The 21401-nt window shown below is 35.5% G+C and overlaps 1 protein-coding gene across 2 annotated transcripts in view; it reads right to left on the bottom strand.

The window, feature by feature from the left end:
* RASSF8 (Ras association domain family member 8) overlaps positions 1–21401 on the bottom strand; it is a 116901-nt gene that overhangs the window by 36510 nt on the left and 58990 nt on the right. The window contains exon 1 of one of the 2 annotated variants that reach the window (XM_008693142.2): positions 18161–19710. The exons of the other annotated variant lie outside the window; for it this stretch is intronic. The gene's annotated coding sequence lies outside the window, so the exon portion shown is untranslated. Of the gene's footprint in view, positions 1–18160; positions 19711–21401 lie in introns of those variants that run through there. 2 annotated transcript variants of the gene reach the window in all.

Here is a 21401-nt window from a genome sequence, read left to right as displayed (position 1 = left end):
TTGAGATACAGAGAGAGAAAGCATGGGGGGGGGAGGGGAAGAGCAGAGGGATAGGGAGAAGCAGACTCCCTGCTGAGCAGGAAGCCGGACAAGGGGCTCAGTCCAGGACCCTGAGATCATGACCTGGGCAGAAGGCAGACACTTAAATGACTGAGGCACCCAAGCGCCCCTCTGTAGCATTATTGTACAAATTTATATCAGGCTGTCCTGTGCTTCCACTGTAAGACTGATCTAGACTTGCAATTTAGTATTTTAATATATGTATATGTGTATGCATTATTTATACACATATGTGTGTGTGTGTGTGTGTGTGTGCCCACAGACACACACACCCTTCTCTCTCACTCTACTTCCTTAACTATAATTTAAACTAGAAATCAGAGTTCCTTCCTTTATAACTGCTAATCTTGTGAAAAAAATACATGCTCTTTATATTAGTAATAACTGTTCAAGTTATACAACTATCCAATGTCAAAGCCAGGAGATCAATGTATTTCTGGTTGTCTAAATTTCCACAAATCCTTAATGATATTAATCCAACTAAGCTCCCAGAGAAGTGAAAGAGGAACAAACTAAACAATGAAATACTTTAAAAGCTGTATATATTAAAACTAATGTAGGGAATCTCAAAAAACTCATGGCTTGTGTTTGAATGTGATGGATAGCAACATATTTAGGGGCAAAGATAGATTAAATAAATTATTAAATTTTTGACTATGAAAAAAATCACAGAGAATAAAATCTATATATAAAAATATTAATATATTAAATTCATGTTCATCCTATATAAATATATTCAGTGCTCAGAAAACAATAAAAAGTCTCAGTTCAAATAAAGAGTCAGCAGTTACCTTATTAATAAAATGGGAATCAAGGATTCAGGCCTAACAAATTTACTATTTAAAAGCTAGTAGATTTAATATCTAAAAGCTGAGAAGGTTTGGGGGAAGGGGTGCTGGAAGGGAAGGCAGAGGGGCATTTAGGAGGTTTCAGCACAGCAGCATGGGATACAAGTCTTTACAGTCAAGAGCTATCTATCTATAATCAGTTCACTGAAACACTAGTAGATGCATAACTAACTTTTTGGAAGTTTTTCCACTGCTCAAAATTTACCTAGAAGTGGCAAAATGACTAAGAATGAAGTTGTTAATTTTGAAAATTCAAATCCAAGGAACTAATTATTTGTGCTTAGCTACTGAACCAGAAATCCTATGTTGAGATAAACAATGTCTTTATTTCCTTTTTTAAAAATCAAAAACACTAATGTATTTAAAGTTATGATTCAATAACTACGAAAGTCAAAATATCAAGAATATTACCAAAATCAAAACAAAAAAGCAACCGTTCAAATGAATCTAATACTCAAATTTGTGGAGATCCGATCAAAGTCAAGAAAATGAAATAATGATTTAATTTTAAATACATCATGTATTGTTGATGAGGGTTAGACTTATAAAGTTAGCCAAGTAGTTATCACTATCATCTTACAATTCCACTTCCAAAAACAAAACAAAACAAAACAAAACACCGAACAGCTGAGGCTAACAGGTTCAAGAGGGTTCAAGAGTTAAGGTAAAAGAGTTAGGTAAAGAACTCAAGTCTCTCATCTTCAGTCCTCTAACATCCAGCCTCAATAGGAGTCTAGATTGAAATAAGAACTCTACCCACTCAGATCCCTATCAGCCTCCCAGATTTATCGCAGGAGATCTATAAGGAGCAGATGAAGAGGACACCTTCCACCTGCCTAAGCGAAACCAAGGAATGGAGTTTGCCTTATCTACTCAGCAAAACTAATTCTTCTGGGGATTCTTTCGGAGAGCCGTGGGAAGTCACCTTAAGAATTCACCTTCTGAGCATACTCCTGAAAGGTATATTAAATTTCAAGAGAGGAGGAGTTTCATAGAAACTCAACAGTTTTGGATCGGCTCCCTGCCCAATCATGAGGAACACCCATGGTATCCCTTCCAGTTGTGATTCTAATGCTTCACATTGTGAACTTTTTAACTATTCACATTAGAATAGTTAAAAAGAAAAAAAAAAGCAACTCAAAAACAAACTTGAAGAATATAAACATTTTCTGGGAAAATAAGAAAAAGTCCTACAATTACGTAGGAATAAACATCTGTGACTGTTCCACAAAGCTCGAAGTAGAAAGGACTGACACAGACCTGAGTGACAGGAAGGATTTGTCTTTGAAAACAAAGGAGTAATTTATCAGGCCAATAAATTCATTGTGAAGACACTAAAGTCAAATTAAATAAAACCAACAAGAGACAAAGCAATGTCCTAGTTTTGTGCACTGGGAACTGAGGCTTCACTAAGCACTAATTATATCTGGTTGGAAATGAGGCAAATTAAAAATGTTCCCTTTTAAAACGGTGGGGTTTTTTAAACAAGAATTTTAAAGAATGCAGCATTTTGAATCATTTTCCCAAATTAATCTTAGGAGTTAAAGAGTAGGTTATACAAGTAATTTTTTTTCTAATGTGCCCTGGGTAACAATGATGAAGGTATACACTGAAGATATACTTAAAAGCCAAATACCTAGTTCTATATTTTTGGGCTTCCTAACATGCCTCAGGAGCTGGGGTTCTAAGCACAAAGTATACAAACAAATAAGTAAGTATGCAGGATCTGGGGTGTCCATAAGTGATTGAGAAGGTAAAATACTTTCAGAAAACTATTGAAACCACATTCAGCTTATTTATCTTTGTGGTCTTCACTTCGTTTTTTTTTGTTTTTTTTTTTTTTACTTCTAGTCAGTTCTATTTCCAAAGTGGCTGAGGATGTCCTCCTTTGAGACTTTCATTTTAAAACAAACCTCTCTAAGAAAAAAGCATAAAACAGCAGAGAAAATATTATGAAGAGAACAAACTATTTTATCACAGAGGCACTAGTTCACCCAAAGCATAAATACCATGTACAACGTGGGTGCCAAATCCAAAGGTTTACAATCACAACTTGATATGACTGATGCTGGAGGCACGTACAAGGTAGAAAGACAATACACTAAAAAGGAGGTGAGATCTTAAGCACACACACGTCATAGGCACTCAAGCTCAGTCCCAGAATCGAGTTTAATACATATTTGCTTACCTCTCTCTTTAAAAAACAAAACAAAACAACCTTTGAATTGTTTCACACTCAGGCTGGTGGGGCATTATTTTCCTTTAGACTCTAACTCTTGGGGAACAAACATGTTGTGGTGACCTTCAGGGACAGTTCTTGGTTTCAGGACACTGCCACTCCTCTGAAGCTCTTTTCCCTGTATCCCATTGATGTGTCTCTTTGTGTGTGTGTGCAAAAATGGGTGTGCACAGCCCCCCCATATAGAATGGCCCACTGAAGTAGTCATGGCCATCCATCAGCCATAGAAAGGCTGTCCATGCTATGAAATATATTTGCTTTTGAAAATAGTTACCTAAATTTACTGTGTTAAGTTTGTTATTTCAAGTGCTAATCTGAATAAACTGAAAGTGTTACATGTCTAATAAAACTTTCAGTCCTAAAAGTCTAATAAAAACAAGTAAGAAAATTACTAATAAAATATAATTTGGTCATAAAGTTTTTAAATACGGCATGAAAATTTTGACAGAAGATAGAATAAAATGGGATACTGGTAGTAAAATCTCTACCTTATTTCTAAAAATACCTCCAAAAAGTACAAAATACAAAAACTATATAAAATAACATGGAATTTTAAATTTATTTGTGAAGAGTTCACTTTTGTAAGAGCACACCAAAGAGGGGAACTGGCAGTGTTTCACTGAGGTGAGGAAGAGTATTTTATCACTGATATTGTTTAATTTGAGAGGATGAAATGGCTTCTTGTCTTTGTTTCCTTCCTATTTCTCTTTGCTGCCTATTCAAAGGAGGTAATTTCACAAACTCTGAGGAAAACAGTGCCAGGCTACACTGAATTCTATATCTCATAACTGGTCTGTTTAGTTTGCTGTACTTCAGCGTATGTTCGTAACTCATTAAAATACAGATGCTGTATCACCAGGCTCAACCCTTTTTATTTTAGGATCCTCTCCCATCTACTGTCTCACAGTACTTCTTTAGTGGCAGCTGCATGCATTTGAAAAGATACAGACCGGTAGGAAGCCCTTGAAGAGATCTATAGATGGTCTAGGTCAGGGGTTCTTAATTTGTTTACAGCCCCAATACCAGAAGGGCAGGACACAGATCTTTCGTGAATACAGTGGTCAACTGGGATAGTCACAGCAATGGTTGGGCAGGGGGATAAGACCCCAAACCCCTGAGTCCACAGGGGTAGGATGAATACCACCACGCCTTATCTAGGATTTTTATCACTCTTTAACTACTTCTGAAATTAAGACTCTTCTTTTTTAAAGTGGAAATGATCAAACTTATAAATAAGCTTTTTAGAAAAAAACTTTGTTTTTTTCTGGCAGGCTGAGTAACTCTTACTCCTTGTCCTCCAGGATTTACTGTCCATATTTCAAGTTAGGGAACACTGTGAAACTTCCTGCTTCCCACTTCCTTACTAAAATGCAGGGACGAAGAGGGAGAAAACCAAACAAGGGTGGGATAAGGTCCAAATTATTTATTATATCTTTTCCACATCATCTATTAAAATCTGTGCTAATAATTCTTTTTTTTTTAAAGATTTTATTTTATTTATTTGACAGAGAGACAGCTAGCGAGAGAGGAGACACAAGCAGGGGGAGTGGGAGAGGAAGAAGCAGGCTCATAGCGGAGGAGCCTGATGTGGGGCTTGATCCCAGAATGCCGGGATCACGCCCTGAGCCGAAGGCAGATGCTTAACGACTGAGCCACCCAGGAGCCCCATTTCATAATCGTTTTAAAGCTCATTCAACAAAAAAGTACCGTATCGCAGATTCACTAGCTGCAGTGTTCTTCCAATTGGTTTGCTGCTGATTGCTTTTACCTTTCTGGATATTTTCTTTTTATTGCAATACTTTGGTTTTAATTTCTATGTACATTATTAGTTCCTATGAACCGTATCCTATTTTTGAGATTTATGAAGATTACTCCAGTATTTCCCTATAAATTTCAATGGGTATTTTCCCAACTGTCCAATACAACTGTTAAAAATTAACTCCTAGAGGTAAGGTTAATAAAGGTAAGGCTGTACCAAGGCACTGACCCTTCTTCTGTGGGCATTATTGTCTAGTTAGTTTTACTCTTGTGTAATTAAGTTGTATGGTCGAATGACAGATAGTTCCTATCTTCACAGCTGGCCAAGAATAATACCACCTGGGCTAGAACTTATTCATACACTTAAAACTTCTTTTTGAAGAAATTCATAATCATCCATAACCTCATTCTTCTAACCATAAGGGCTCAAAACAGCAGATATCCTAACAACCTCTTCAATTTTAGCTTCTCCTCAGCTCAAATCCATCCCAAAGCAACTTAGTTCATTTCCCCATTCATTTATCCACTCAGTAGTAGTATATATCTGGGCCTCTCCTGCTTAAATCCATGGATGTTCCTCACTGACTTTAGGATAAAGTTCCTACCATTGTCCACCTCACTCCAGCCCCTCCCCAACTACACTTGCCCTTGAGAGGGAGCCATGTCTCTCTGCCTCACTGGGTAGTGGTTTCTCTGCTGAGAACATCCCCCTCCTTCCTGCGCATCTGACCAGGCCTTTCCCCTGGGTATCAGCTGCTCTCTGCTTGATGAGATGGTGGTGGGAAGGGCACACCAGCAGATGCCAAGAGCTTCCTCTATGCCAGGCACAAACACTAACTCAACCCACTGAGAAAGTGTTATCATCATCTCCATTTTACAAATGAGGATGTAGATGCTTTGAAAGGCTAATTAACTAGATACAATACAGCTAGTCCGACATGGAGCCGGGATTTGAACGGAGTCTCACTCCAGTCCTTGCTCTTAATCTTTACCCAGAGGGCGGGAAACCCCACAGGGACCAGGCAGGTTTGCATACTAAATACAAAGAAACAGTTTTCACATCCACAAAGAAATACACTTAAAAAAAAAAAATACATGGTCCTTTAATTTCTTTCTACGAAGATTATTTTCTTCAGTTTCATCTTATGTCTCTCATTAAAAAAAATCAATACATAGCCTTTCATGTTATTAATTTCCCCTTTAAAACAGAAATCTTGGATAATTATATTAATGTCATTTTTACAGATAAATCATTTTACTCAAAAATTTTTATGTGCTTTGGAATGAAAGAGTGAGACAGTACCAAGCATGAAGGAGGAATATAGTGGAAAAATTTAAAAAGATATGGAAAAGTTCACTATTCCTGTCATTTTCTACTGTAAAAGCAAAAAAAATGCTACAGACAATTTGGTATTTTTGTTCTGACCTAAAAGATCACAAGTTTTACTTAGAGCTTCAATATTTACATGAGCAGATATCAAATTCTTTTGATCAGAGGAGCTCAAATTCTATAATGGCTTGAGAGCTGAGCCACACAATTTTGTAAGAATTTGATCTCCGACTGATCTTAAGTCTTACTATAGAGTATGTGGGGTCAAACTGAAATCTTCAGCAACATTTACGCCGTCCTTACTTTTTTTTTTAGTGTATGTGCTACCGAAGTGAGCACAACACTGTCCTTACTTTTTGCCTTAGAGGAAAAGTCACATTTCAAGGATGGCTGAAGTATCTGATATATGTGTTTAGTTCCTAACCCGCGTGTGCTTTAAAATAAATCACACACATAAATTGCTCTCTGTAGTACATCTGTGGGTAAGAAGCTCGTTTAACTGATTATGTAATATTTTAGGTTAGGTAGTAAAAGATCCCAGATGTTTACTCTAACAGCTTTTGTAGACGCATGGGATTATTGTCAGACACGTAATCACTGGTTTTGGAACAGGGCCAAAGCGAGTACATATGCTGTTTAATTATGTTGGCACCCCAGGCATTTCAAACATCAACAGAATTTCTCAGCTGATATTCTCATTACTAACCCTATTTTAAATAATTATAAAATGGTAAAGAAAACTGGACATTTCATATGTTAATGAAATCTACCTAATGCCTTTGACTTTCAATAGATTTGGAGGTTTTAGGGATTAAAAATATCTTAGGTTATAAAGAACAGGTAAATAAGGTACAAAAATTGCCAGGAAATAGTTTCTTCAAAATTCTTTGCTGCACACTAGCATTGCAATTTCCAAATCCTTTTTTGTTATTGTTCTCCCTTCTAAAAATTCACGTGTCCCAAGGGAACGTTTGACTAAGCCAGGAAAGTTTCCCATGAGACCTAGAACTCAACTTTGGGATATACTTCTCTACATGAAACAGTGCTACAAGTTTGTTTTGAATAAACATTCCAAAGTTCCTTACCTAGATGATTGGGAGAAACCTACTGTGAATCTAACAGCATACATAGAATTGTTTTTATATTAATGACTCCAATTTTTCCTACTTCCTTTTAGGAAAAATGAAGCAACAACATACATATTTGCACACATTTTCCAAAAAGACATTTAAACGTTTTACATGTGAAAATAAATGAATAAATCATCACAAAAATGGATGAGCTGGGCCAATAAACACTACAGACTACCTTAAAAGGAAGGATCTTTTCAAGTGAAGCACGCTCAATGGAAAAATTCTTAAAACCAGAAGTTTTCCAGACATAAAACTTCCAAACTTCCCAATACCATACGTTAGTTATTAGCTCTGCTGGGATATGAGAAGTTTCCTTCTTATGCTGCAGGCTGCTATCTTATATCATGCACATAAATTTAAATTAAACACACAGAAACATATATTTCATTAAACTAGTATGTGATGATGGGAAACAAGATATTTTGGTAAATTTATTTGGAATGCATTTATAAATAAAACATAGAGGTCATATCAAACCACGGAAGCATCTTTTCAGACTTCTTGAATTTCTCTGAACAAGAAATATTTTCAATAACGATGGGAATAACTGCGGTTTTACATGTATAGTTGATATTGAAATCTCTATTAAATCCTTTTCTCTCAAGCTCTCCCACCCCCACTCTGATCACTCAGACTCCACTTAACAAGCCACCTTCAGAAGCAGACACTCATTTTCCAGTCCTCTATTTAAAAATATCTCAACTATTTGACCTTTTTACTGCCAGTAGTTCAAAACCCTTATTATTATGAGAATATTTGTATTTTACACGATCATTTCCATGGTACTGATATTTTGCAAAAACATATTTATGATTATTGAGTAATTAGTACATTCTTTCTATAACTAATGATAGAATATCTATTTGTTTTATTACTACAGAACACTGAAATACTATGTTCCTACAGGAAATAATATACCGAAGTAGTACATATTTATGAAATTAAGATGTCTTAGATTATCAACAGAAGAGCGGTTAATGGTCCAAGATATGTAATAATTAAGCATCGTCTGGCCTTTGTGCCATAGTTTGGATATATTTTGTGATATACAATTAACCATGAAAACTCAGTACTTGTCTGTATGGTATGTGTGAAAAAATGCTTGTTGAATCCTCTGCTTCAGATGTTAATCTGGGGCTGCTTATTAATTAAAATCTAATTTGGGAAAAAAGAGAAGTTCGAAGACAGCTACTTGGTTTACAAAATAAGTTAAATATCATTTATTAGAATAATATACTTTTCTACCACATTTAAAGTAAAACAGGAATCTTTGTTTCATAATAAACAACTCAGCAAAAATGCCTATGGCATTAGTAATAGTTCTGCAGAACATCACAGGCTGTCAAAATAATTCTGTGTATGACAGACAAAAATTCAATACTGGATTACAAAAGAAGAGAATCCATCTTACCTAGTAAGTGTTTTTAAAAAGTCATCCCACTGAACCTCACAGAAAGTTCTTTGAAAACAAGTACAATTCTGTGCAATGGATCCATTTCTGCTTCTTATACTCTCCTAACTCAAGATTATAAAGCATGAGAATGTAGGTTTTTAAATTGCTACAGAAATAATTTTTTCTTTTCTCCTCAATAAAACATTCTTTAGATCATGGGGAAAAATTACTAAGAATTATTTCACTCTTAAGTCTAACCATATTAATCAGTATAACATTTATCAAGTATATGTTAGAAAACAAAGGTACTATAATCAATTTTGAGAAAATTTAGACATTCTATAGTATGAACTGAGCGAAGATACTTTATCTCTTTGGTTCATTTTTATTTTAAAATTTATTTTGACCATTTTTATAGTATGCCTCTTTGTAAGTTGTCCTAAATCCTTTTTAAACAAAGTGAGACACAAATGACCAAACCAGTGACGACTGTTATGAGAACAAAATTGACAATTTGGCTGCCATTTAGTGACAGACTAAACAAGGTAAGGACACATATCTCTGAGGAAGCAACCCAATTAAATATTAGTTAGAGGGTTGATTCAAAGATAAATAGTATAGTCCGGAGTAAAAATCAGACAACGCAGTTTGAGACTGACAGCTTCTTTAACCAGTAGGTAAAACTATTTTTCCAATTATAACGATCACTAATAATGATAATATCAATTTAAACTAACAGAAAAGTTTTAAGTTTTAATAATATAAGACTACCAAGGAGACAGTCTTGTTAAGAAAGTATAATTGAATTAATATATTAATGTCAATTAAGTTATAACTATGTTATATATTATACTAGGTAACTATAATTATTAATAAACAATCACTTTATTAATAACAACTATACAATTATAATTGTCATATAAATATAGTTACATTATTAATAATTGCAACTAACATATTTTATTAAGAAAATATTTTAGATCTCAAATTAAGGCCAATTATGAATCCAGAGGGCACAGCTCATGGGAATAACAAAAGATGCAGGATTTAAACATAGTGGCAAAAGATACCCATTTACTTGGAATGAGTACATGGAACATTACAAAAAGTGACCAAACATGAACATATGCACACAATTTGAGCAGAGATGAAATAATTAAAGCTTTAGGTCTCTTGAATTTGGGGCTTTTTGTTTTAGCCACCAGAGGTCACCCTTCCCCAGAGAGATGAAAAACAGTGTTTGTGAGGGAATTGTCACTTACTGTGTATTTGTAATAAGGATACAAAAAATTACAAAAAACAAACAATGCCTGTATTTGCAATATTATCTCCCCACCCAAAACCTATCTGAGCATGGAACCCCCCACCATCTTTACCCTTAGTGCTGAATACAGGTAATGGAGGAACAGGAAAACTGAAATAGCCTGAGAGGCTAAAATGATCTCCGAAACAGTTGACTGAAGCAGTGAGGGAGGAGTGAAGGGGACACAGTTTTCTGGGAGAAGAGAGATTTGTGAACAGGGATCATGCTAGTAAGAGATAATGGAGAAAATTGGATGAAATTTCAGTTTCACAAATTTTTATAAATATAACCATTCCTGGACATTTTTCAACTAAAGAATGCAGTGAAGATTTATACTGCTTTTTAAATGAGTCTTACGTGTCAAACTTAAGTTTTGTCTACCAAATATGGCTTTAAGGAAAAAGTAACTTAGCCGGGGCTCCTTCAGGATTCAACATATATATTTACAATCAAATTAGAGAGAGACTCTTAGTTCATCATAGTATCTTGCATAAAATACGTGGTCAGTAAAACACGCTTCCCCACTCATCCCACCTCTCATATAATACAAGAAGGAGCAGACAACCAAAAGTTTCAATCTCTTCCATTTCAATTGCATTAGGTAAGGTAGGGCCCAACTGTCTCCACATTTACTGCCACTCTACTACTGTAAGCTACAGGTAGAAGTAAAATTCAAGGGTTAGAGGAGGCTTTTATAATTTCACGTATGTGGATTACAGCAGCCAAGAGACAGTTCAGCACAGACCTTTATTTACCTAGGGATTTAGAACCTTCTAAAACACAGTCTTTCTTATTCCATGTAGCACCAAAGAAAATCCCAAAGAAAAGGGTATTTAGTAGGCCAGTAAAAGTCCTTAGCAGTCTGTAAAATACTTGTTTAAAAAACATTTTGTATTTCAACATATAGCAAATAAGGCTACTGCACATCATTATATTTTTTTGGATACATAACAACTTTCTTTTCCAACTACAAAGGTAAAATATGTTCATTATAGAATATTCAGTAAATGGGCAAAGGCCCTAGGAAAATAAAATCACCTATAGTCCCACAGAATATGGGGAAAGAGAATAAAATTCTGAGTGAAACATATTTTTTAAAATAGTAAAAAAATTTACACATGGCTTCAAATTCTTATAATTCATTTCCATTCACCTCACAAACTCCACTATCGTATGTCCTCCCTTTACCAATGAAATACTTCCAACAAGTTCACCAAGAAGCTCATGCTTGGAGGGCCATATCTTTATACTCAGTTTACTCTTTCTTAGTACCTTCTTTGATGTCTCTACAGCACTGGCACTGCTGACCATTCCTTTGCAAACACTCTCCTATCCTGATTTACATCCTATTCTCCATGGCTTCTCCCATCCATTTGGTCACTCTCTAATAGTCATCTCTGTGGGCTATTCTTTTTCATGTTAACATTAACTACCGATTTTCTGGCTCTGTCCTCTACACCACTTCTTTTCACCTCTTCCCTAAGTGACCAAAGTCATTCCTATGGTATCAATTACTAGCTACGTGCTGATAGGCAGTAACACACAATAGATACTTAATAAATGTTTAATTTTATTAATGACTTAATGACTTTCAATCTAATCTTCAAGAAGTTCTTAGCTTGGGATGCCTGGGTGGCTCAGTTGGTTAAGCATCTGCCTTTGGCTCAGGTCTTGATCCCAGGGTCCTGGGATAGAGCCCTGCGTTGGGCTCCCTGTGTAGCGGGGAGCCTGCTTCTCCCTCTGCCTCCTGCTCTCCCTGCTTGTGTGGTCTCTCTCTCTCTGACAATAAATAAATTAAAAAAAAAAAAAGGGAGTTCTTAGCTCCAAGGCCAGAAACACGAAGCAGAAGTCTCTTATCCACTACAGATAGAATAGCAACTGGCTGGTTAATTGTAAAAGTGGATTAAGCAGTGAATCATAAAAACACTCTTAACTTTAATCAAATAAATGTCCAAACATTTGTGAATGTTTTTAGAGTCAAGATCACTAAGACATAATAATTATATATGTGCTCAAAATCATAGCATCTAAATCTATGAAGCAAACATTGACAAAAATGAAGGGAGAAATAGCAATACAATAATAATAGCAAACCTCAATACCCCACTTCCAACAATGGATGGATCATCCAGAGTAGATCAATAAAGAAACAGGACTTGAACAATACTATAGACCAGAAAGACCTAAAAGACATATTCAGAACATTCTACACAATAGCAGTAGAAAAATGTTTTCTCAAGTGCACATGAAACATTCTTCGGGATAGCTCAAATGTTAAATCACAAAAAAGTTAGCAAATTTAAGATTGAAATCATAGTAAGTATCTTTTCTAACCACAGCGGAATGAAACTACATATCAATAGCAGAAGGAAAATTGAAAAATCCACAAATTTATGGAAATTAAATAGATTACTCTTGAACAACCAGTGGGTCAAAAAGCAAAAAAGAGGGGCACCTGGCTGGCACAGCGGTTAAGCGTCTGCCTTTGGCTCAGGGCGTGATCCCGGCGTTATGGGATCAAGCCCCACATCAGGCTCCTCTGCTATGAGCCTGCTTCTTCCTCTCCCACTCCCCCTGCTTGTGTTCCCTCTCTCACTGGCTGTCTCTATCTCTGTCAAATAAATAAATAAAATCTTTAAAAAAAAAAAGCAAAAAAGAAGTGAGAAAATATCAATATGTTGAGACAAATGAAAACACAGTATATCAAAATTTATGGATACAGCAAAAGCAGTATGAAGAGGGTTGTTTACAGCAATGAATGCCTACATTTAAAAAAAAGATCTCAAATAAACTACCTAACTTTGTACTTCAAGAAACTAGCTGAACAACCTAGGTACAAAATTAGTAGAAAGAAGGGAATAATAAACATTAAAGCAGAAATAAAAGAAATAGAGAACAGAAAAATTGAAAAAAAAAATAAAAAATTTTTAAAGATTAACAAAACTGACAATTTTTTTGCTAGACTAAGCAAAAAAGAGTTTAGACTCAAATAAATATTTAATAGATAATAGATATTAAAGAGGAGACATTACAACTGATACCAAAGAAATACAAAGGATGAAAGACTACTATAAACAATTACAGACTAACAAATTGTACAATTTAGAAGAAACAGATAAATTCCTAGAAACATACAACCTACCAGGATTGAATCATGAAGAAACAGAAAATCCAAACAGACCAATCTTGAGTAAGGAGATTAAATCAGTAATCAAAAATCTCCCAACAAAGAAAACCCAAGGACCAGATGGTTTGATTGGTGTAATTCTACCGAATACTTAAAGAAGAATTAGTGCCAATCCTTCCCAAACTCTTGAAAAAAACAGAAGAGGAGGGAATACATTCAAACTCATTTTATGAGCACAGCATTACCATCATACCAAAGTGAGACACAGTCAGTACAAGAAAATAAAATTATGTCCAATATCCCTTAATGAACACAGATGCAAGTATCCTCAACAACATGCTAGCAAAACAAATACAAAAGCACATTAAAAAGGATCATACACCATGACCAAGTGGGATTTATCCCTGGGATGCAAAGACGGTTCATAATACAAAAATCAATTAATATGACATCCCACACATTAACAGAATGAAGGATAAAAATCATGTGATCATCTCAATAGATATAAAAAAGCATTTGTCAAAATTAAACATTATTTCATATAAAAACTCTCACCATAGGAATCTAAGGAAATTACCTCAGCTTATAAAGGCCATATATGAAAAGCCACATCTAACATCATCCCCAACAGGAAAAGGTTGAAAGCTTTTCCTCTAAAATCAGGAACAAGGCAAGGATTCTTACTCTTGCTACTTCTATTCAACATACTCTTGAAATGGTCTAGCTAGGGCTAGACCAATTAGGCAAGAAAAAGAAAAAAAAAAAGAGGCATCCAAATTGGGAAGGGGGAAGTAAAATTATCTGTTTGCAGATGACATGATCTTATACGTAGAAAACCCTAAAGAATCCACATATATATACATATATATATATACATATATACACATATATACATATATACACATATATACACATAAGAATATATATATACATATATACACATAAGAATTGTTAGAACTAACAAATGAATTCATAAAATTTCAGGACACAAAGCCAACATATAAAAATCAGTGTGTCTCTATATACTCACAAACTATCTGAAAAAGAAATTAAGAAAATAATCCCATTTACAGTAAGCATCAAAAATAATAAAATACTTAGGAATAAACGAAACAAGGTGAAAGACTTACACACTGAAAACAACCAAACACCGATGAAAGAAATTAAAGCATATACAAACAAATGGAAAGACACCCCATATTCATGTACTGGTAGGCTCAGTATTGCTAAAATAACCAAAACTATCAAAAGTGATCTACAAATTCAATGCATTCCCTATCCACATACCAATGACAGTTTTTACGGAAACAGAGAAAACAATCCTAAAATTCACATGGAACCACAAATGACCACAGATAGCAAAAAAAAAAAAAAAAAAAAAAAAAAAAAAAAAATCTTAAGAAGTACAAAGCCAAAGTCATCACACTTTGTGATTTCAAAATATACTGCAATATGTCTACAAGAAAACAAATGAAATTGGACCCTCATCCCATACCATACACAATAATCAACTTAAAATGAATTAAAGATATAAATGTAAGACCTGAAACTGTTACAACTCCTAGAAGATAACCTAAGGAAGAAGTCTGACATTAGGCATGGCAATAATTTCTTGGATATGACATCAAAATTACAGGCAACAAAAGCAAAAACAGACACATAGAAGTACATCAAACTAAAAATCTGCACAATAAAGGAAAACATCAACAGGGTGAAAGGCAACCTACAGAATGGGAGAAAATATCTGCAAACCATATATTTGATAAGGGTTTAATATCCAAAATATATAGAGATCTTAGATCTCAGAAAAAAAAAAGCCAGAAAAAGCAGAAAAACAAAACAACCCAATTTAAAAATGGGCAAAAGAGGGGTGCCTGGGTGGAAGTGTCTGACTCTTGATTTTTGGCTCAGGTCATGATCTCAGCGTCATGAGATTGAGCCCCATGTCCAGTTCTGTGCTCAGCATGGAGTCTGCTTGAGATTCTCTCCCTATGCTCCTCTTCCAGCTTGTGCACACTCTCTCAAAAGAAAAAGAAAAAGAAAAAGAAAAAGAAAAGAAAAGAAAAGAAAAGAAAAGGGCAAAAGACCTGAATAGGCATTTTTCTAAAGAGGACATACAAATGGCCAACAGATTTTTGAATAATGCTCAACAGAACTAGTCATCATGGAAACACATATCAAAACTATAATGAGGTATCACCTCACACCTGTTAGGATGGCCATTACATAAAACAAACAACAGGAAATAAGTGTTGGTGAGATGTGGAGAAACTGGAACCTTTGTGCATGTTGGTGGGTTCACTAATGTAAATAAAAACAGTACGGAAGCCCCTTCAAAAATTAAAAATAGAACTACCATATGATTCAACAATTCCATTTTTAGATATTTACCCAAAATAACCAAAATCAGGATCCCAAAGAGACATTTGTACTTCCATGTCCATTGTAGCATTACTCACAATTAGCCAAGACTTGGAAATAACTTAAATGTCCAGGAATGGATGAATGCTTAAAGAAAATGTAGTATATACATGCAACTATTATTCTGCCATAAAAAAGAAAGAAAATCCTGCCATGCTACAACATGGATGAACCTGGAGGACATTAAGTAAAAATCACCAGGGAATGCCAATGTCATGTTAGCAAAACTCTTGTCTCTTTTTCTTACCTCTGGCAAGATGTCAGCCCAGATCTTTGGCTCAAATAATTGCTAGCTGACTACTTTACTGTTTTGAACAGAGCTTTGGGGCATAAGTTGTTTCACAGTCTGATCCAGTTAAATATGAGCATTGGTAGTTTTTTGGCTAGTCTTTGAGGTTTGTTCTGACCTCTTCTTAGTTCTGAAAACTAGCTGGCCTATGGGTTAGCTTTTTCCTCTTAATTAAGAGAATCCATCAGCCTGCTCTTATTTGCTTATTCTCAAGATCTCCATTGTTTTTGAGAACATCCTTAGACTTGAGTTTCCCTGAACTCCATTTCAAGTAAAATCAGTTCCTCTAGGGAGAGCTTTGGTACTCTCTGTTCTTATGGATTACGTCTTCCCCAGGCAGAATCTTAGAGCCATGCTCTAGAGGCTGGGTGGGGGCAGCAGCCTCTGGTCTTCTTGGCTTGCCTGTGTGTGTGAAACTTCTGCTTTTTAAGCAAGGTAGAGTGAGGACAATTGGGGCCCCGGTATTCTAGGTCTGCTACATCTGGAGTAGAGTCTCCATTCTATCAGTATGGGGTGGGTGGAGGTTGGGAGCCTTCGACTTGTTGGCTGTACTCACCAGGAATATAGCTTCTATAACTTAAAGTTAGAGGGGATGAGAAATGCTGGTAGCATGCTCTACTCATAAGACACAGTATCCTTTGAGGTGCCTGGGTGGCTCAGTTGGGTAAGCATCTTACTCTTGATTTTGGCGCAGGTCACGATCTTAGGGTCATGAGATGTAGCCCCCTTGGGCTCTGCACTGGGCATGGAGACTGCCCATTTCCTGGTTTGTAGAGAGCCACCTGGTCTCTGCTTATGAGGACACTAATCCTATCATATGGGCTCTACCCTCATGACTTTATCCAAACCTAATTACCTCCCAAAGTTCCCACCTCCAAATGCCATCACATTTGAGTTAGTAATTATTTTAACATAATGAATTTTAGGGGGAAACAAAGATTCAATCAATCTATGCACTAAGTGAATTAGTTTCCTAGAACTGCTATAACCACAAACTGCTTGGTACAAAACAACAAAAATTATTCTCTCATAGTTCGGGGGCCAGAAATCCAAAAATCAGTTTTGATTTTGGGCATAATCAAAGTATCAATAGGGCCATGCATTCATCAATGGCTCAAATACAGAATCCTTTCTTTGCTTCTTCAACCTTTTGGTGGCTCCAGGCATTCCTTGGTTTGTGACCACATCACTCCAATCTCTGCCTCCATGGTCCCATTTCCTCATCATCTTCTGTCTCAAAAACTCCCTCTGCCTTTCTCTTATAAGGATAAATAGGATTGCATTAGGGTCCTCTCAGATAATCCAGTATAAAGATTTAAAATCCTTATTTATTTTGCCATATAAGGTAATCACTCTTATGTAAAGTGACAAATGAGATTCTTATGTTCATTTTTTTCCTGTTACATCATAGCCAAATGCCATAAAGCTGAAAATTTTAAGCTTCGGCCCTAAGGTACTTCCAGAGACACAATTTAAAAAACAGGATCAAACAATGGATATCAAGAAAATTAAATTCCCCCTTATAAGAGAATTATCTAAAACATCAAAATTAAAACTGTGTTATTATATTTTTACCTCATCCAAATACTCCTTTAAAAGAACAATAACTCATTGCCCTTCTGCAAAATGATAAATCTTCTCCTACATTCAAGAATGTTTTTACAATTCAAAGTATCTTTTAAACTCAATTTAGTAACACACACACACACACATACACACACATCACACTTTCTTCTACATAAGCCTATGCATGAAGAACATTTATATTATTTAGTCTGCTCTAGGAGGTAGAAGTTCGGATTTTGCTGCACCAAAGCTATTACTAAGAGTTATGAGTACAAAGTAATGAGACTATATTTTTCTTTAATATATAATTTCATACTTTACATGTAGATGGGTGCTGTACCCATTAGGGTAGGCAATTTGGGAAATATATACTTACTCATAATTTGCAACTTCTGAAACTATATTTATAATTCTTTTAGAAATTTCTTCTGTATCAGTTTATTATACACCAAAAAGTCTTGTTTTTAATGGCCATACTTTCTTTTAAAAGTATCAGTTTAGCGTTCTTAAACTCACTCATAATTGTTATTCACTGAACTTGAGATAGTTATATCTTATTTTTAAAAAGCAAACTTACCCCGTGTGGCATTTTTTTAATATTATTAAGATTATTTTAGAAGAATAAAGCTGGTACATTGTAATCTGTAACCAATTTTGTCAAGCAGATATGTTGGTCAAACTGGAGATACTCACCAATGGACAATTATGACCACCATAGTCCAGCTCTCCAGTCCCCTTTGTGCAGTCCATCCCCATGCCACCTAGGACCCAAAAGACCACCTATAAATGTTTACATGATTCAAAGACAGCACACTACTTCACCACTATGGCCAAACTAAACCAGGTAGAAGACAGAAGTCTCACTTTGCCATGATACAAGAGAGCTTCAGGTTCACCAGAATTGAGTTCAACTCTTGAGAGAAGACTTATTGAGAAAATTTAGATGTACCTACTGAAGCCACACACGAACAGGTTATTCTAAGTAACTGACTACAAAGGGGTTAACATGAGTCAACAGGTCTGGGGCTAGATCAAACTTTCCAAATGCAGTGAAAGGCTCTTCTGATAGGGAGATCAATATCCTTGATTTAACCTAGTATGCATTCATCATCCCTTTTCCCCTGGAAGTGGCATGGGGTACAACCAGCACAACACAGGTTTACCTCCAGATACTTTCTATAGTTCTCCTCAGGACCTACATAATTTCTGGTCAGTGATTTCAAGTTTTAATAATTTTAAGTGTTTAGTTTCCAGAAATCTAAGATATTAAAATCATGTTCTTTGTTTGGCTACTAATGCTGGGATCCATAGTTGGTTTATAAACTTTTCTTGTTTTTTTTTTTTTTTTAAGTCGTATGTTTAATTTTTTTTTAGTAATCTCTACACCCAGTGTGGGGCTTGAACTCATGATTCTGAGCTCCAAAGTCTCATATCCCTCCAACAGAGACAGCCAGGAGCCCTCTTTCCTTGTTTTTAGTCTAGTCTTTTTAAGCTCAGGCTATCTCACAGACTGTCCTAGTCCATGGGAAGGGAAAAATGTTTTTTGTCATGAATGATCTTGCAGGTTATGTTGGTTATTAACTATTGCTTCTCAGCTCCAAATTCACCCTTTTGGCCTGCTCTGAAAATGGATCTGGGTCCTTAAATGGTTTTCTTTGACAACTCTAGCATATGAAGGGTCGTCAAGAGAGGGCACTGGAGAGACACACCATAGAGGGCAGGAGGAAAGGATTTTGTTCCCTCCTGGCTCCCCCAGTGCTCAGCTCCTGCAATTGTAGAGAGGTCAGCTGACCCTGCAGCCTCCCCAGCACCAGCTTTGGGTGATTTTACAGTGGAGTGCCTCTGGTAAGATGCATCCTCAGCAAGTTCCCAGGGGGTGGGTTTATTTTGGGTAGGTTCCATCAACAAGGCACCACACTGACCTTTCTGCAGTGAGCCACAGCAGGTCCTCTGCAACAAACTCTGAAACTCAGTCCCAAGGGGCCCATTCTTGGGGGCCCCTCGGCTGTAGGGTAGTGGCTATTAAGATCATATTATACCTGCTATTCCTGTATTCTACAGAGTTCTCTTTACCTCTTATCAATCTCTCACTTCCTATTCCCTATCATATTTATAGTCCTTCTATTAAACTTTCTCTGTTCAAATGATCATGTGGTTCCTCTGTCCTGATTGGACCCAGATTTTTCCAGCAATAGAAAGCACTGTTTTCCAATTCTTCTTTGTGTAGCTCAGAATAAATATGCTTACTAACAACTAACAATACTGATAAAATAACGAGACAAAAAAAAAAATCAGAAAAAAGCTTTTCTGTTAAAAATATTTTACTTACCTAATCCTATAGGGATTCTCACTCCCATATGAAAAACCAGAGGAAAATAAGAATGTTTCCTCATTTACTATTATTCATCTACAGGGGGAAGAATTCCAGTTGAAAATACTAAAAACGTGAAGCCAAAGCTTTTGTAAAAAAAGAAAAAGTTGTCTGGTTTGCGCATAGCAGAGAAATAAAGAATCAAGCCAATTTTATAAGTCACTAGAAACGAAAAGAAAAAGGAAAGTTGTCAACTAATGAATGAACTTCATTTCATTATCTATCCTGTCTTGTTAATGTAAGTAAAAAATACAAATGAACATTTATGTAATAAGACAAAATAAATCAGATAGCATGAAGAAAAAGGGGAAGAAGAAAATATTTTCACAACTTTTAATTGGGCTGACATAGACAACTGTCAGGAAACAACTTTATAAGCAACTTAAATTCTGAAAAAAGTTGTTGATTTTTATATTTTATCTTTGTAACTACCTAAAAGCAACTTTCTCATTCAATATAAAAATTGTACAGAAATTAAAAGTTATAAAGCTCTTTTTCATATGTCCGTATGTAGAGATAATAACAACATCAATAAAAAGATCCCTCCTATAATGAATTATCAGAAAGAGAAATTAAGAAAACAAACCCATCTACAACTGAGTCAAGAAGAATACCTAGGAATAAATTTAACCAAGGAGGTAAAATATCTGTATACTGAAAACTGTGAGACACTGATGAAAGAAATTAAAGACGCAAATACATGGATATTCCATGTTCATGGATTGGAAGAGTATTGTTAAAATATTGTTAAAATACCACCCAAAGTGATCTACTGATTCAATGAAATCCCTATCAAAACACCAAAGGCATTTTTCACAGAAATAGAATAATCCTAAAATTTGTATGAAACCAAAAAAGACCCCCAAAAGCCAAAGCAATCTTGAGAAAGAACAAAGCTGGAGACATCACGCTCCCTGATTTCAAACTATATTACAAAGCCATAGTAATCAGAACAGTATAGTACTGGCATAAAAACAGACTCATAGATCAATGGAACAGAATGGAGAGTCCAGAAATAAACCCATGCATATATGGTCAATTAATTTATATCAAAGGAGCCAACACTCTACAATGGGGGAAAGGACAGACTCTTCAATAAATGGTGTTGGGAAAACTGGACAGCCACATGCAAAAGGGTACCCTTACACCCTTCATAAAAATAACTCAAAATGGATTAAAAACTTGAATGGATGACCTGAAACCATAAAACTTCTACAAGAAAACATAGGCTGTAAGCTCCTTGACAATGGTCTTACAGATGATTTTTTGGATCTGACTCCAAAAACAAAGGTAAAAACAGCAAAAATAAACAAGTGGACTAGTTCAAACTAAAAAGCTTCTGCAAAGCAAAGCAAACTATCAATAAAATTAAAAGGCAACCTACTGAATAGGAAACAATATCTGTAAATCACATATCTGTTAAGGGGTTAATATCTAAAGTATATAAAAAGCTCCTATAATTCAATAGCAAAACCACAAACAATCTTTTTTTAAAAAATATTTTATTTATTTGACAGAGAGAGACAGTGAGAGAGGGAACACAAGCAAGGGGAGTGTGAGAGG

Source organism: Ursus maritimus, unplaced genomic scaffold (assembly GCF_017311325.1).
Source record: "Ursus maritimus isolate PB19 unplaced genomic scaffold, ASM1731132v1 scaffold_26, whole genome shotgun sequence".
NCBI classification, from domain to species: domain Eukaryota; kingdom Metazoa; phylum Chordata; class Mammalia; order Carnivora; family Ursidae; genus Ursus; species Ursus maritimus.
This window is presented reverse-complemented; position numbering and strand designations above follow the sequence as displayed.